Source organism: Bos mutus, chromosome 13 (assembly GCF_027580195.1).
Source record: "Bos mutus isolate GX-2022 chromosome 13, NWIPB_WYAK_1.1, whole genome shotgun sequence".
Classification (NCBI taxonomy): domain Eukaryota; kingdom Metazoa; phylum Chordata; class Mammalia; order Artiodactyla; family Bovidae; genus Bos; species Bos mutus.
Genome location: NC_091629.1, coordinates 69123333 through 69141114, shown reverse-complemented (window position 1 = coordinate 69141114; position 17782 = coordinate 69123333). Strand labels below are relative to the sequence as shown.

At 38.9% G+C, this 17782-nt stretch overlaps 1 long non-coding RNA gene across 1 annotated transcript in view; it reads left to right on the top strand.

The window, feature by feature from the left end:
- Window positions 1-17363, top strand: part of LOC138990550 (uncharacterized) — an 85413-nt gene extending 68050 nt beyond the window's left edge. Inside the window, exons 2-3 of the long non-coding RNA XR_011466688.1 lie at window positions 12328-12421; window positions 16705-17363. This is a non-coding gene — a long non-coding RNA (uncharacterized lncRNA). The remainder of the gene's footprint in view (window positions 1-12327; window positions 12422-16704) is intronic.
- The last annotated feature ends 419 nt before the right edge of the window (window positions 17364-17782 follow it).

Below are 17782 nucleotides of genomic sequence, written 5' to 3'. Positions count from 1 at the left end.
CTAACTTGCCCTCCACAAAATGAGTTTTGCTAATTAAAAGGCTCTGATTCTTAGTCAATGTTAACACCTGTCGAATACCAACCAAACATCTTAGTGCTAAACCCAGGTGGTGGCATATCGGTTGATTGCAGAAATTCTTTATGAGGCATAAACAAGAAGGCAAAAATTAATTATTGCTTACTGGATTTGAATGAATAATTACTCTAGTTTCCATCAGCATCAAATGAGAATGATTTTCAAAGTCAAGCTGTCCAAGAAAGAGTCTCAGTGGTTTGGGGGCAATGATTTTGTAAGAATGTAGAAGGATGCATATTTTTAACATCCATCATTCTACCCATGCCTAAAATTGTGAATATTACTGCTTAAGGCACCAGCCTTTATCTTCTCTGAGAGATAATATTCAGAGGAATAGTAAAAGAGTGGCACATGGGACTTAGAACATTTTCTGAGCCATCCTTCTGACATCTTTATGAACACTTCATCCATATATTTATGTGCGTATTTTATTTATTCTATGTATTTATAGCTCTGCTTATTTCACAAAGGATTTGCTCAAGAATTATTTCAGCATATAATAAAAAATAAAGAGGGACTTCCCTGGTGGTCCAGTGGTTAAGACTTCCTGCTTCCACTGCAGGGAGCAAAGGCTTCATCTCTTGTGGGGAACTAAGATCCCACATGCTGCATGGTGTGGTCAAAAAGAAAAATAAGAAAAGATATGAGAGTGTGAAAAATACTTTAAAAAATAAAGAAATATGGCACATATGTTTTTTTAACTTGGAAAACATTTGCATTCATTTTTACTTTCCCACATCACCAGTCATGGATATGAGTAGCTAAATTTTCTACCCATCAGAAAAATACAACACTCTTGAGTGATGATGTTGTCCTATGGAGAATTCTCAATCTTTGGTTTGACATATGTATTTTAAACTTGAATTTTTTAAGGGAAGAAACATCTGTACTTGCTATTATGTTGGGTAAACCCAACCAATAACTATGAAAATAGGTAATTATTAAGCATAACCCTGGAATGATTGTAAAATACATCTGGGTATTCTTTACACACTACCTTCAAAACAATGGAGTCTGATTCCTCTCTCCTAACAAGTGCTGAACTCATGACTTGCTTCTAATGATTAGAACATGATGCAAGTGATGCTGTGTGACCTGCGAGCTCCTGAACTTGTGGGGAAACACACTTTGGAAGCCCTGAGTCAACACCCAAGAAGTCCTGCTCCTTTGAACACACCAGGCTGGAGAGAGGTACCCCAGCTGTTTGGGTCTTCCCAGCCCTGACACCAGTCAGATGAGAACTTTGGCCATATCTTAGCCTGAGTGACCACCTGACTGCATCACCAGAGAGGCACCAGAAGCAGGATGGATCAGCCAAGCTGCCCTGGAAGTCTGACTTCCAGAAGCTGAGATGGGGAAATGATGACTGTGTTTTAAACCACCAAGTTTTGGACGATTTGTTGGGCAGTGTAGACACCTGGAACAGCCATCACACTGAGCTGGGTAATTGGAGGGGGTTTTAAAGGCCAAAGTAATAATGTCCCTGTCCTTTAAAGGTTATATCATCAGGAAAATGTCTTTTAAACCCCACTGATCATTCAGTGTGCCTTTGCTAGGGGCTAGAGAGGGCAATGGCACCCTACTCCAGTACTCTTGCCTGGAAAATCCCATGGATGGAGGAGCCTGGTGGGCTGCAGCCCATGGGGTCGCTAAGAGTCGGACACGACTGAGCGACTTCGCTTTCACTTTTCACTTTCATGCATTGGAGAAGGAAATGGCAACCCACTCCACTGTTCTTGCCTGGAGAATCCCAGGGACGGGGAAGCCTGGTGGGTTGCTGTCTCTGGGGTCTCACAGAGTTGTACACGACTGAAGCAACTTAGCAGCAGCAGCAGCAGCAGCAGCAGCAGAGAACAATTTGGAACACATCCAGTAGAGCGTCTTCAAAGCCTCTGATGACAGCTGTCGGCTGAGTTGGTGTCAACCCTGGCCTGGTTTAATTTTGGAAAATTGGAGCAACTCGTCCTCTGACTTTGGGCCTGGCCAGCACTGAACTCTTGATCAGTGACTCTGTGTGTTTGTATCTCTGTCTGTGTGTTTTGTGTATTTTCTTATTTTATCCAAAGGCATAAGTAATAGTCCTCTGGTTGCTTTATGTACAAAGTATCAAGTTACTAGGGAGAAAGTATTGTTTATCAACTGAGCTTTCAAACAGGTGTTGGATATTTCTGAGAAAAAGAATGAATAAAACAAACAAAAAAAGTGGCCATGCTTCCCCTTTATCACATGAACTTTAAACTAAGTTAAAAATAATATTTAGTGGTCTAAAGGCCTAACTGAAACTTTCTAGAGTAAATTGGTGAGAATTTTCATAATTACTCCTATAACTATAGTATAGGTTTTATTTAAAAAATAAAATTTAATTAACGATTGCCACCAAATCTCATTTCTTTCCGGGTAGGCTAGTCTGCATTATGCTGCTTTGTTGTTTTAGTTGCTAAGTCGTGTCTGACTCTTTTGCAACCCCATGGGCTATAGCCCACCAGGCTCCTCTGTCCAGGGCTTTCCCAGGCAAGAATACTGAAGCAGGTTGCCATTCCCAACTCCAGGGGAGCTTCTTGACCCAGGGACTGAACCTGTGTCTTCTGCATTGGCAGGCAGATTCTTTACCACTGAGCAACCAGGGAACCTGTTATGCTGCTTTATTTATTCTAAATTAAAAACAAAATCCTATCCCCCAAAGATAAAATTATTTATAGTATGAGTAAAGAGTATTCTATTTCCTGAGTTGTGTGGGATTTCTCTCACACAGTTTTGATGCCTCATGGGAAAAAATCCACAGAGAACGACGGCAGAAATCTTTCCTGGTCCAAACCTCCCCTTCTCATCAGGGAATACACGTGTTCAGGCATCTGTCTCATTGTTTCCTTAGTTGATTCATGTGAGCAAGAAAATGAGCTGTGTTAGCGACTGTGTTAGTGCGTTAACTTAGTTACTTAACATATATGTTAAGACATATATGTTGACTATACTGACCAAGAAATATTTATGTTTCCAAACAATAAAACAAAAATATTATTATTACAATATTATTTTAAGTATGAAGGTGAATACATTAATTATAAACCCTGTATTTCTTAGACACATAGCAAGTTCTGTAGAGAACTGTAGGTATTTGCTAAATACTTGCTGTGGTTGACAAGCTGCCTTTGCACTGAGGATTGACTGTCCTGCCCAAGCATCACTCAGCAAAGTCACCTCCAGAAAAGGTGTAGACTTTGCAATGTTGGGGCCAGGTTGGTGAGGAATTTCATCCCCAGGCACCTTTCTCTACACCCTACTCATTCTGGACAGAGCAGGGTCCCCATTTCCAATTTTCATAATTATATAGAAAGGTTTCATGTTGGCCTCAAAAATTCAATAATTTAAAATCTAACAATTTTGAAATCACATATTGGTGAATTTTGACCTAGAAGAAGTGATCAATAATTAGACTAAAAGAATACTGTCCTCATTAAGTAAATGTTTTCAGAGGTTTGTAAAATATTTGACTAAGACTTTTCACTGCAAGGGACAAAAGAGAGTCATCAGTTTGTTTCACAAAGAGTGAGCATGGCTTTGAGACCAAGGCTGGATAGATTTCAAAAAGCTCTCAATGCAGACCCTCACAATGTTTTGAGGGGATAAGACCTGAAATCCAGCATGTGAGTGGTGTGTTCTATTAGAGAGGCTCAGAGAACATGCTTTGTGCATTTCTATTAAAAACAGCTCATCTTTATTGATCTCTGTGCAAAGCATTCATCTAAGAACTTCAGGTTATTCCTTTTGACCCTTATAAAAGCCCTGAGTTTGTTATTCTTATCTCCATTTTATAGATGATGATAACTGAGGTACAGGGAAGTTAAGTGATTTGCTACCCGTCGTAGAGTCACCCAGGAGAGTCAGGATTCCAATCCAGGCAACTGGGCTCCAGACAAAGTCATCATTGTATCTTCCATCTGTGGAGCAGAATAGTTACTTCCAGAGGCAGTGGTGGTTGGGGAGGGAGGAGGTAGTGATTTCATCTAAAATAAAACAGAAGTAGCCTTTCCTCCAGGTAATTTGCAGTCCTTCTTTTATACAGAGGAAATTCATCCTGCTTCTTACATAGAAATAGAGCCTCTGAGTGTGAAGGCATCCTTTACAATCCCAATATAGCAACAGCCTCAAGCTGTTCTGAACTTGAGAATACTGGCTGGCTGACTCAGATTGACAGTGATGAACATATTTTGGCTGACACTTTATCAAAATTTGGGTTATTTATCTCATTAATATTTTTCTCTAGGTGGAATCTATTTGTAATGCTCTTTCTATTTATAAAATGGAAATACTTCCTTTCTTGAGTCAGATGACTCTCTGTAACAGGTAAGCGAGAAGCCGGAGACAGGTGGTTTAAATGCCTTCTTAGCATCGTTTAAAAAAAATGCAATCTCTTTGTACAAAGATGTAAGTCTGGTTGGGAGCAGTGCTCCCTGTGTACCATTTTGGTTTTCTGAGCAGAAGTTGCCTGTGCTTCTAAAGCAGGATTTCCTGCTAGGTAGACCACTATTCCAAACACAGCTCCTGGGAGCGAGGAGGAGACCAGGCTCTCACACCAGGTTCCTTTCCATTGATCAGGCTTTTCAAGGGGTGATATCAAAGCTAGAAATCCAACCCTGAAACAGAAATTTGGGCTCCTGGTGCTGTAGCTGTTTCTTTCTTTTTTTTTTAACTCCCCTCATGGGCTGCCTTGTTGAGAATCTTATACATGAGCCATATATTGTGACATAGCCCTTCCATCTTGAAGACTGAAATATACTGAAAATCCAAAGATGAACTTTAAATATATCTTTTATAAAGTCTGAATATGGTTTTAAAAAGTATTCTCAGGGCAGACTTATTAGTCAGCCCCAGGTGCGGGCTTGTGCATTCCAGTTGGAGCATGTCCGTGCCTGTGGAAGAAGTTGGAGGAGATGAGTTTTAAACAAGAAAAACAAAACCATTCTTGAAAAAGGAACATTTCTAAAGAGGAAATTCACAGTGAGTGCTCCTGAAAAGTTTTGTTGTCAAGATGTCTCATGCAACAAATGTCAAGTCTATCACCATTACCTGGATAAGTTAGCCAGAAGTATTTTGTAGATTTGCAGTTATTACCTCACCTTCACCTTGTTAACAGGTAAATATGTTGATGAACAGAGACCTAGAGAACTGCTGTGCTTAATCACTTCCTTCCCACTCTGCAGCACTATTAGATGGCTTCTCCTTAATTATCATATCCTTGGAGATGTGAAATGCTATATTATGGGAGGATCTGCAGGGTACTTAAATGACGTGGGTCATGTCTTTGGGGCATTTTAACTCCATTTTAAGTCAAAGAGGAGATGGGTAAACATCCTCAATTTGAGTGTTTGGTCAGGGACTCTGCTGGGCATGTTATGTTCCATCAGTGTGTCCAGTGCTCATTTCTCTGTTGTTCACACACACACACATAATCCTGATCCCAGTCCTGGCTGCACTAGCTTTGGTGGTGTGTCTCCCTATATGGTGGACCAAGTGGGACCATGTTAAGTTTGAAGAGTGAGGTGCTGAGGTTCTGCAGGAGGGAGAAGCAGAGGCTGAATTCCAGGGCTTGGGAGGGAAGGAGGGAGGAGCTGGAGGCCGAGACACAGATTGGGGGTGAGGCCTTTGCAGGGGGTTCCCAGGGCCACAGTCAGGAGCTGAGGTCTCAGGAGAGTTGTTCAGGGGAAGGGATTGTCAAAGGTCAGAGCACTTGAAGTACTTTAACCACCAGGTTAAAATGTGGTTTTGCTGACAAACCATTAGCCAGACTCATCAAGAAACAAAGGGAGAAAAATCAAATCAATAAAATTAGAAATGAAAATGGAGAGATCACAACAGACAACACAGAAACACAAAGGATCATAAGAGACTACTATCAGCAATTATACGCCAATAGAATGGACAACGTGGAAGAAATGGACAAATTCTTAGAAAAGTACAACTTTCCAAAACTGGACCAGGAAGAAATAGAAAATCTTAACAGACCCATCACAAGCGTGGAAATTGAAACTGTAATCAGAAATCTTCTAGCAAACAAAAGCCCAGGTCCAGACGGCTTCACAGCTGAATTCTAACAAAAATTTAGAGAAGAGCTAACACCTATCCTACTCAAACTCTTCCAGAGAATTTCAGAGGAAGGTAAACTTCCAAACTCATTCTATGAGGCCACCATTACCCTAATACCAAACCCTGACAAAGATGACCACAAAAAAAAGAAAACTACAGGCCAATATCACTGATGACTTTAGATGCAAAAATCCTTAACAAAATTCTAGCAATCAGAATCCAACAACACATTAAAAAGATCATACATCATGACCAAGTGGGCTTTATCCCAGGGATGCAAGGATTCTTCAATATCCGCAAATTAATCAATGTAACACACCACATTAACAAATTGAAAAATAAAAGCCATATGATTATCTCAATAGATGCAGATAAAGCCTTTGACAAAATTCAACATCCATTTATGATAAAAACTCTCCAGAAAGCAGGAATAGAAGAAACATACCTCAACATAATAAAAGCTATATATGACAAACCCACAGCAAACATTATCCTCAATGGTGAAAAATTGAAAGCATTTCCCCTAAAGTCAGGAACAACACAAGGGTGCCCACTCTCACCACTACTATTCAACATAGTTTTGGAAGTTTTGGCCACAGGAATCAGAGCAGAAAAAGAAATAAAAGGAATCCAAATTGGAAAAGAAGAAGTAAAACTCTCACTGCTTGCAGATGACATGATCCTCTACATAGAAGACCCTAAAGACCCCACCAGAAAATTACTAGAGCTAATCAATGAACATAGTAAAGTTGCAGGATATAAAATCAACACACAGAAATCCCTTGCATTCTTATACACTAATAATGAGAAAATAGAAAGAGAAATTAAGGATACAATTCCATTCACCATTGCAACAAAAAGAGTAAAATACTTAGGAATATATCTATTTAAAGAAACAAAAGACCTATATATAGAAAACTATAAAACACTGGTGAAAGGAATCAAAGAGGACACTAATAGATGGAGAAATATACCATGTTCATGGATTGGAAGAATCAATATAGTGAAAATAAGTATACTACCCAAAGCAATTTATCGATTCAATGCAATCCCTATCAAGCTACCAACAGTATTTTTCACAGAACTAGAACAAATAATTTCACAATTTTTATGGAAATACAAAAACCTCGAATAGCCAAAGCAATCTTGAGAAAGAAGAATGGAACTGGAGGAATCAACCTGCCTGACTTCAGGCTCTACTACAAAGCCACAGTCATCAAGACAGTATGGTACTGGCACAAAGACAGAAATATAGATCAATGGAACAAAATAGAAAGCCCAGAGATAAATCCATGCACCTATGGACACCTTATCTTCTTCAAAGGAGGCAGGAATATACAATGGAGAAAAGACAATCTCTTTAACAAGTGGTGCTGGGAAAACTGGTCAACCACTTGTAAAAGAATGAAACTAGAACACTTTTTAACACCATACACAAAAATAAACTCAAAATGGATTAAAGATCTAGATGTAAGACCAGAAACTATAAAACTCCTAGAGGAGAACATAGGCACAACACTCTCCGACATAAATCACAGCAGGATCCTCTATGACCCACCTCCCAGAATATTGGAAATAAAAACAAAAATAAATAAATGGGACCTAATTAAAATTAAAAGCTTCTGCACAACAAAGGAAACTATAAGCAAAGTGAAAAGACAGCCTTCAGAATGGGAGAAAATAATAGCAAATGAAGCAACTGACAAAGAATTAATCTCAAAAATATACAAGCAATTCCTGCAGCTCAATTCCAGAAAAATAAACAACCCAATCAAAAAAATGGGCCAAAGAACTAAACAGACATTTCTCCAAAGACATACAGATGGCTAACAAACACATGAAAAGATGCTCAATATCACTCATTATCGGAGATATGCAAATCAAAACCACAATGAGGTACCATTTCACGCCAGTCAGAATGGCTGCTATCCAAAAGTCTATAAGCAGTAAGTGCTGGAGAGGGTGTGGAGAAAAGGGAACCCTCTTACACTGTTGGTGGGAATGCAAACTATTACAGCCACTATGGAGAACAGTGTGGAGATTCCTTAAAAAACTGGAAATAGAACTGCTATATGACCCAGCTATCCCACTGCTGGACATACACACTGAGGAAACCAGAATTGAAATAGACACATGTACTCCAATGTTCATCGCAGCACTGTCTATAATAGCCAGGACATGGAAGCAACCTAGACGTCCATCAGCAGATGAATGGATAAGAAAGCTGTGGTACATATACACAATGGATTATTACTCAGCCATTAAAAAGCATGAATTTGAATCAATTCTAATGAGGTGGATGAAACTGGAGCCTATTATACAGAGTGAAGTAAGCCAGAAAGAAAAACGCCAACACAGTATACTAACACATATGTATGGAATTTAGAAAGATGGTAATGATAACCCTGTATGCGAGATAGTAAAAGAGACACAGATGTGTAGAACAGTCTTTTGGACTCTGTGGGAGAGGGCGAGGGTGGGATGATTTGGGAGAATGGCATTGAAACATGTATAATATCATATGTGAAATGAATCGCCAGTCCAGGTTCAATGCATGATACAGCATGCTTGGGGCTCGTACACTGGGATGACCCAGAGGGATGGTATGGAGAGGGAGGTGGGAGGGAGGCTCAGGATGGGGAACACGTGTACACCCGTGGCAGATGCATGTTGATGTACGGCAAAACCAATACAACATGGTAAAGTAATTAGCCTCCAATTAAAATAAATATTTTTTTTTTTAAATGTGGTTTTGCAAGCTGGTTAAGTGTATGGCACCATGGAGATCTGACATTGGGCAAGTTAGCTTCACTTCTGCTTCACCTCTGAGTTATATCAGACCCATGGACAGCAGAAATAAATTCCAAATAATAACCAGACAGAGATAACCAACAACGACCTACTGTATAGCATGGAGAACTCTACCCATTAGGCAATAACCTATATGAGAAAAGAATCTGAGAAAGAATGAATATATATGCACTGTCGTTTAGTTGCTAAGTCATGCCCAATTCTTGCAACCCCATGGACGGTAGCCCACCTAGCTTCTCTGTCCATGGGATTTCCCAGGCAAGAATATTGGAGTGGGTTGCTATTTCTTTCTCCAGCGGATCACCCCACCCAGGAATCAAACCCGGGTCTCCTGCATTGCAGGCAGATTCTTACCAACTGAGTTAGGAGAGAAGCCTGAATATATATATAACTGATTCACTCTGCTGCATATCTGAAACTAACACAACATTGTAAATCAACTATATTGCAATAATATTTTAAAATATATAAGCAGAGTAACTATAAGAAGAAAAATTCTTATTTCAAAATGGAATAAAAAGAAAATCTTTCTACCATGGTTACAAAGCCTCAAATTTTATAATTCACAAATTCCATTTTAAAATAGGAGGTAGCTTTTCTTTAGCATCCTAAGTAGATGCCAGGCCTGAGCTAAGTGCTTTACATAGATTTTCCTTTGTGGTCACGAAAGTAACTCATTGCATTTATGAAAGCAATGAATTAATCCTATTCACGGAGGCTGAAATGACCAAGCTTTCCTAAGGGGAGGATCCTTGAAGAGCCCCGAGGACAGGGTGATGTGTCTCTTTAGGCCCATTTGACAAAAGCAGTAAATTTTGTTCCTAAGGCTATACTGTGAGCAGTAGAAAAGCCTTTTCACGGCTCAAGGAACCTTGTTGCCTGAAATGAGAGCTGCCTGGGATGGCAAAATATCAACTATTTCTTTCCATTACTTCTTTATATTGAAACACACTGCCAAACAACCCAACCCAACCTACTAGTGTCCCAATAAATATCCTGTGTCTTCATAGTCACATGCAGGAGATGTTCTTTGAAAAGTTATATCAGATTTTACATTCTCTTTGTATCCAAATGTACCAAAGGAAGGTTAAAATTCTAATTAGAAATGTTTTCCATAAAATTCATTCTGAATGTTAAAATGGAGTAACCTTCTTCTTTTCCTAGTCAATTTTCCTTCAAGATCTCACAGAGGTTTTCAAATCTATTGTCTTGAATGTCAAGTTTAAGTCTTTGGTATTGGATTAAAGACAAGATGATAGCAAATTAGAAAAGTATTCAGATAATAACCACCCACAAAAAGGCAAAACTATTGGCTTTGAATTGAAAAGATTAAAGAGACTATACTCATTTAATCCTAAGAAAATGGTTATTTAATGATAATCTTCATATACACATGCATGGTTGCTACACAGGAAATGGCCAGAACTGTTTTCTATTTTTGAAAAAATAGTAGGAAAATATGGGATTTAGCAGCAGCATAAAAGATTGAATTCATACTTTAAAGAGTACCTTGACTGAGGGATTATTAAATATACGGAGGAGACTCAGAGTGTCTTCACTAGAGGTTAAACAAGGGTAAGATGGGCCATTGTTTCGTTACTTATTTTTTATTTTTTTTGGCCTGGCCTTGCAACCTTTAGGCTTCCCTCGTAGTTCAAGTGGTAAGGAGTCTGCTTGCAATGCAGGAGACCTGGGTTCAGTGCCTGGGTCTGGAAGATGCCCTGGAGAAGGGAATGGCAACCCACTCCAGTATTCTTGCCTGGAGAATTCCATGGACGGAGGAGCCTGGCATGCTATAGTCCAATGGGTCACATAGAGTTGGACACGACTGAGCGACTAACACACATACACATGCACATGCCACCTCTGGCATGTGGGATCCTAGTTCCCCTACCTGGGATCAAACCAGTGCCCCCTGTTTTGGAAGCATAGAGTACTAACCCCTGGACCACGAGAAAAGTCCCTAGTTGCTTATGTGGTCTTATCTGACAGCAATAAGATTAGATAAGTAAATTCAAAGCCTTTGTAAATTACTTAGGCTTCTTATACTTATTCTATTGTATGTTCCTTTGGCATTTCACTTTGTGCAACATAATACTAAAAAGCATTAGAGCATGGGAAATAAATTGTCATTGAGAATTATTAAAAAAAATTTTTTTGTATATGACTGGTCTGAAATTGTCTCTTCCATTTACAGGAGTCATGGTAACTTCTGACATAAATGGAATTTTCAGATTTTTCCCTTGAAATTAGTTTTTAAAAAATAATCTCCTAAAAGAAATTGGGAGAAGATGAGTTATTAATAATTAATCAGTGTGATTGACTCCTTAAAAGAAATAATATTTCAAAATATTAGAGTTTTGGATAGTAGTCTTTATTACTACAATGGCAGTCTTGGAATAAAATTTCAAGAGAACATGTAACTAGATGATGTGTATGCTTAGTTGCTCAGTCATGTCCGACTCTTTGCAACCCCATGGACTGTAGCCCACCAGTCTCCTCTGTCCATGGGGATTATCAAGGCAAGAATACTGGAGTGGGTTGCCATGACCTCCTTCAGGGGATCTTCCCAACCCAAGGACTGAACCCGGGTCTCCTGCATTACAGGCAGATTCTTTACTGTCTGAGCTACCAGGGAAGCCCAAGAATACTGGAGTGGTAGCCTCTCCTTTCTCCAGGCGATCTTCCCAACCCCGGAATCAAACTGTGGTCTCCTACATTGCAGGTAGATTCTTTACCAGCTGAGCTACCAGGGAAATTCTCTTTTTAATAACTTTTTAAAGAACATTTTTATATTTGTTGGGAAATTGTGAAGGTAGCACAGAGAGTCCCCAGTTACCCCAGTCTCCTCCATTAAAAATGTCCTCCACTTGTTGGTACACTTATTAAAATGAAATGTATCCATATTGATATTTATTGTTATCTAAAGTCCATCTCTTATTCAGCTTTTCTCAGTTTTCATCTAATGTTCTATTTCTATCCAAGAATCTCAACCAGGACACTACATCACATCATCATCATATCTTCTTGGGCTCCTCTGGGCTATGACAGTTTCTCATATTTTCTTTGTTTAGATGACCTTGACCGAGTTGAGGAGTAGTGGTTAGATATTTTGTAGAATAAACTTCCAGTGGGGTTTGTCTGTTAGTTTTTCTCAAAATCAGCCTGAGGTTATGGATTTGGGGGAGGAAGGTCACAGAGATAAAATACCGTTTTCACCACTACCCATTCTGGGCCCATACGGTCAACATGACTAATCACTGTTATGTTGACCTTGATCACCTGGCTGAGATTATGTTTGTTAGGTTCGTCCACTGCAAAGTTACTCTTTTTTTTTTTCTTTTTTTCCCTCTTTAGAGAGAAGTTATAATGTGCAACTCAAACTTCAGGAGGCCACCTCCTTGGGAACAGAGTATCTACATAAATGATTTGGAATTCTTTTGCATAGGAGGTATGTTCCTTCTACATCATTTGTTTTTTCAATCCTATGCTTATATCCCTGGTGGCTCAGATGGTAAATAATCCGCCTGCAATGCGGGAGACCTGAGTTCTATCCCTGGGTTGGGAAGATCCCCTGGACTAAGGCATGGCAATCCACTCCTGTATTCTTGCCTGGAGAATCCCCATGGACAGAGAAGCCTGGCAGGCTACAGCCCATAGACCATCCAAGAGTCAGACATGATTGAATGACTAAGCACACAATACTTTTATCAAAATAGACTCACAGGCATTTATTTTATGCTTTGATTATTGTAAATCCAGTAGTACATTACTTATTTTTTGTGTAAATTTTTCCAGCTTTGGTAACTGGGAGCTCTGTAGGTTGGATTCTGTGTTCCTTTGACCTACTTCCATCTCTTATTTTATTTTGGACACTCCTTACTTTATGGCACTACCAGATACTTCACTCATGTGTTTCTTGATTCAGTCCACAAACCAGTAATTCCCCCAAAAATCACTTCCTTTTATTGGAAAATGTGTTCACTGCTACGCTGTGTTGTTACTTCTAGGTCCACTGAGATGACAGAGGCAGGAAACATACGTATGTATACTAACTGTTTACACGTACATATTTATACATATTTGTACATGTAGCCATATTAAGCTAAATCTGACTTCATGCTTAAGTCTCTGGCTTTGGTTTATTACAACATGGATCATTACAACCTCCTCTCCCCGCTTACCTGTAAACTTTAAATCTTATGGAGAGAAAGCTGACTTCCATCATCACCGTTCATATTCAATCGTGTGTTTGCTTTCAGTAAACATGCATAGCAGCATCAGAATTGTTAACTTGGACCCCTGTGTGAAAGTACTGCATCAACCGGAGTACAGCACTTATGTGTCGTTTCCTTTGCCTTCAGTCTCACGGAGTCCACACATTTCCAGAGTTGCTGAGGTCAGCATCTTTCCCTCTCCACTCCCCTCAGTGAAATTGTTTCATACATTTGTAGAGTTAGATTCTTTTTCTCCCTCATTTTGCATTCTATCCTGTGTCTGCCAAACTCCTGAACAATTTTTAAAAATTAGCTGTGTTGAGATCACACTTAGTGCTGTAAATGCATCATGTATCCAAAATTACATCATCATATAGAATAGTTTCACTGGTGTAAAATATCCCCCGAGGTTCACCCTTGCAATGCTTCACCCATTCTCCAAACTCATGGAAACTGCTGAACTATTATCCTATTAATAGCTTTACTTTTTCTAGAATGCAGTTGGATTGAAATAATATCTTTTTTGCTCTGTTTCTTATTAATACATCGGGTTTACTTTTTTGTTTTGGTTTTTTAACTTTGTTTTATAATCTTGTTTAGTAAACAAACATTTCTAGTTTTTTAGAACCCAGCTTCCTCCTTCCTGATATCCCAGGATCAGAAGCAGAGCCGTGCTGGCTAGAGAAGCCCAAGTCACACTCCTGAGTCCATTTGGTTTGCTACTACTCAGCTGCCTGGGTCTTGTTAACTTTTCAGTGTTAACTAATCCAGTAAAGTTGTGTTGAATAAGAAAAACAGGCAGGGGGTTCCCTCAGGAGCAACACAGAACTAAGGAAGTGGAATACCACTTCAGCCCCCTCCTGCTCTTAAATGGTGAATTTAAGAGTGATTTCAGAGTTGCTACAAGGCAAACTCACCTCTGCAATTAAACAGAGTCCCAGAATTTGAGCCTAGGAAGTAAAATTTGCTCAAGGCAAAAATCCAAGTTTTCATTCTACTTGAACGGAAGAGCCAGATTCAAAGAGAAAAATGGTGGCATTGAGGACAGAAGACAGAACTCCATTTCACCTGAGTCTGTTTTAGCAGTTAATTTCTTCTCAAGAGGGACATTAAGTCTTTTTACCTGGCAGACAGACTAGCTGTTTAAACCCAGTGTGGGTCATGGAATGGAGGGAATGATTAGATTTTTGCATTAGTCATAGAAAGACAAGGTGAGTATTATTTTCCCCTGCATTTCATCATGAAATATTGGACTGTCCTTCCACTGAGTATTTGCTTAACCAGGTCATAGGAATTCCTAATGCAGAAAGAGGAAGAAACAGCATCTGAGAACCAGGACCAGCACAGTTTAGACATTTGCAGGTGTTTCTAGACAACAGGAGACACTTGTCTACCTGCCCTGAACTTCACCAGCATCTTTGGTCACTTTGATCAATCATCCTGGCCAGCTCTCACCTTCAGCTCAGAAACGAAGTCTGTGACAAAGAATTACTGTGGATTTTCTGTTTCCCGAAAGAGGCTGTGCATTTATATAGACTATAAATGTGCCATTCATTTGTCTTTAATAAGCTTCAAACATAATAATTCAAATGGTGCTCTGTGAAAATGATTGGAAATAAATCACAATAAATTTTAAGGTTTTGACTTGTATTTGAACTTGTCAAAATTTAATAACTTAAGATTGTGGATTCAAGAAATGTCCTAAAATGTCCTCAACCCTCACTTCCATACTCATTTTTATATATGGAAACACATTTTAATGTTTCTGACACATTATTATGATTGCAGAGCCTTATTGAGAACTTTTGATTTTGTCACTCAGTTTTGCTAATAATTATTGTCCATTTATATGTGGGTTCAAATTTATGCTGTACCAGAAGAAATACAATGTAGATTCCTGGGGACTAGAAATATCTAGTCTCCATCAAGTCTAAGGCCTGAGTGTAAACCTAGGTATAGAATCGATATAGCCCAGTGCCTAGTCATAGTGCTTAATGCCTAAAAACACATCAGAGCACAGAGAATCATAAGTAGATATTGGTTGAATGATCCTCTCCACCCACTCAGGCCAGAATTCAGTGGAAAAATTGCAACCACTTTCCCCCTACTTAGAGGAAAGGCAGTCTGGCCCACATTCCAGGGAAAGATGTGGAGGAAGGTTTTATGAAAACAGAGGTGGTACTTTGTAAAATGAGAGCCCATTTTTGCATGTTAGAGGTGAGAAAATAAGTTTCACTGAAAAAGGCAATATTCTGTCTGTATTATAAGTTTTATAGCTAAAAAAATGCAATTCACTTAGTTACAAATATTATGTTAGTACCAAGAGGGCTTTTCTTTTCTTTTTATAAATAAGTCTTTGATGTGGACTATTTTAAAAGTCTTTATTCAGTTTGTTATAACATTGCTTCTGTTTTACATTTTTTGGCTCTGAGGCCTGTGGGGTCTTAGCTCCCCGACCAGGAATTGAACCCTCAGTCCCCACGTTAGAAAACAGAGCCTTAACCACTGGCCCGCCAGGGATATTGAATGTATGTAAATCTTGTACCCTTATCATCTGTACCTTTAGGTGGGTTGTTTCTAAATGAAGTTATCAAGAACAAAGAGGTTTTCCAAGGGTCCTTTATTGAAGAAAGATGTTCATCTTAGAAAATTAAGTATACCCTGCTATATTTAAAATGGATCACCAATAAGGACCTACTATATAGCACAGGGAACTCTGCTCAATATTATGTAACAACCTAAATAGGAAAACAATTTGAAAAATAATACACACATCTATTTGTATAACTGCATTACTTTGCTGTACACCTGAAACTAACACAACATTGTTAATTCACTATACTAAAATAAAATATAATATAAAATAAAAATATTTTATAAATAATATAAAAATAAATTTTTCCTCACAAAAAGATAAAATCAGGAAATATCTCCTTTACAGAATGCATGAGCCCATTTTGAGATTTCTAAAGCATTAATGTCTCCATAAAAGTCTACAAAGCATTAAAAGGCAAAACTCTTTTTGGTTAGCAGATTACTGACTCTTGATTTTTTCTATACACCCTCATGAGATATTGCAGTGTGGTTGTTCATCTTGTATCAACACACAACACTTCACTTCATTCCTGCTGGATCCGTTCATAGCATCCCTCCTTATGACTCAAGACAATTTTGAGACTGAAGTAGTTGGAGTTTCAGTTATGCATGATCAAATAAATAAGATTTTCATATAACGTGTTTCAGGCTGCCTCTTAATTTCCCTCCCAAGGAGGCATGTAGTTTTAAATTTGGCTCCATGTCAATCTTGAAGGGCAGTATTCATAAACGTTCAGTCTATTCTGGCTCCTGACCTTAGCAGGGGATGTCAGAGGAGCCGTGCAATGGAGCGCTTGAGGCAGGGTGGCTTTTCAGGGCATTATTTAATTTTGGTGGTTGGTGCAGCAAGCTCGTCAGAGACTGCTATTTCCAGCTGCACTGCAAGCTGTCCCACAGTTTAATTCTCTGCTTACTTTTTTAGAAATCCTCCAACCAAGCTCTTCAGTCCTGTGCCAAAGTATGGGGATGACTTCACACCTCGGCTGATTCACATCTGCAAGGACAGAAAACCATTTGCAACTGAATCCAGCCTCAGGAATACCACCCAGCAGATTCCTTTTGCTTGTCAGCCACCCCAGAGGACTGCAGCTCAGACTCAGAATTAGCAAGAAAAGTAGATAGGCTTGGATATGCATACACACTATGCTACATATTTATTGATTTGTCTATTGACATTATGTTTAGAGAGAGATTTTATGCAGCTCATGGATTAAGTAAAATCTTGTGCCAAAAAGCACCTCAGTAGAAAGAGGATGCATATTTGACATTTGTGCCGTATGATACAGTCACCCCAAACATGCACGAGATGGAAACATCTTTACTGTCCGTACATTCATCAACCCCTGCCATTGCCATGTCAACTTTTCAAAGACATTATTAGTCTTCGCTAATGTTAGTATTAAATATTTAAAGGTATCCTGAAATAAAATGTCCTGTCAGAAAAATATAAATATTTATCAAGCACTCAATATAGAACAGGGACTTATCTAGACTTTGAAGATATAGCAATAGCAGAGGACAAGTCAAAACAAGCAGAATCTTGGCTTTCACATAGTTTGGATTCCTCTTTGTGTATGTCTGTGTGTGTGTGTGTGTGTGTGTGTGTGTGTGTGTATGTTAGTAAACTGACAAGTAAATCTTTATGTATAAAATTAGATACTTGGGGTGGGAAGTGGGAAGGAGATTCAAGATGGAGGGAACATATGTATACCTATGGCTGATCCATGTTAACATATGGCAGAAACCAACACAATATTGTAAAGCAATTATCCTCCAATTACAAATTAATTAACTTAAAAAATAAAATTAGATAAGTGCTATCCATAGAATTCAAATTGGATTATGTGGTGGGGAATAATGCTGTCTACTTTAGATTGGGTGGTCAGGGAAGCAGGCTTTGTAGACACATTTTAGCTCATTCAGACAAGACGGAGCCAAGAGCATGAAGATCTGACTCTGGAAGAACATTCTGAGTGGGAAGGACAACGAGTTTAAAAGTC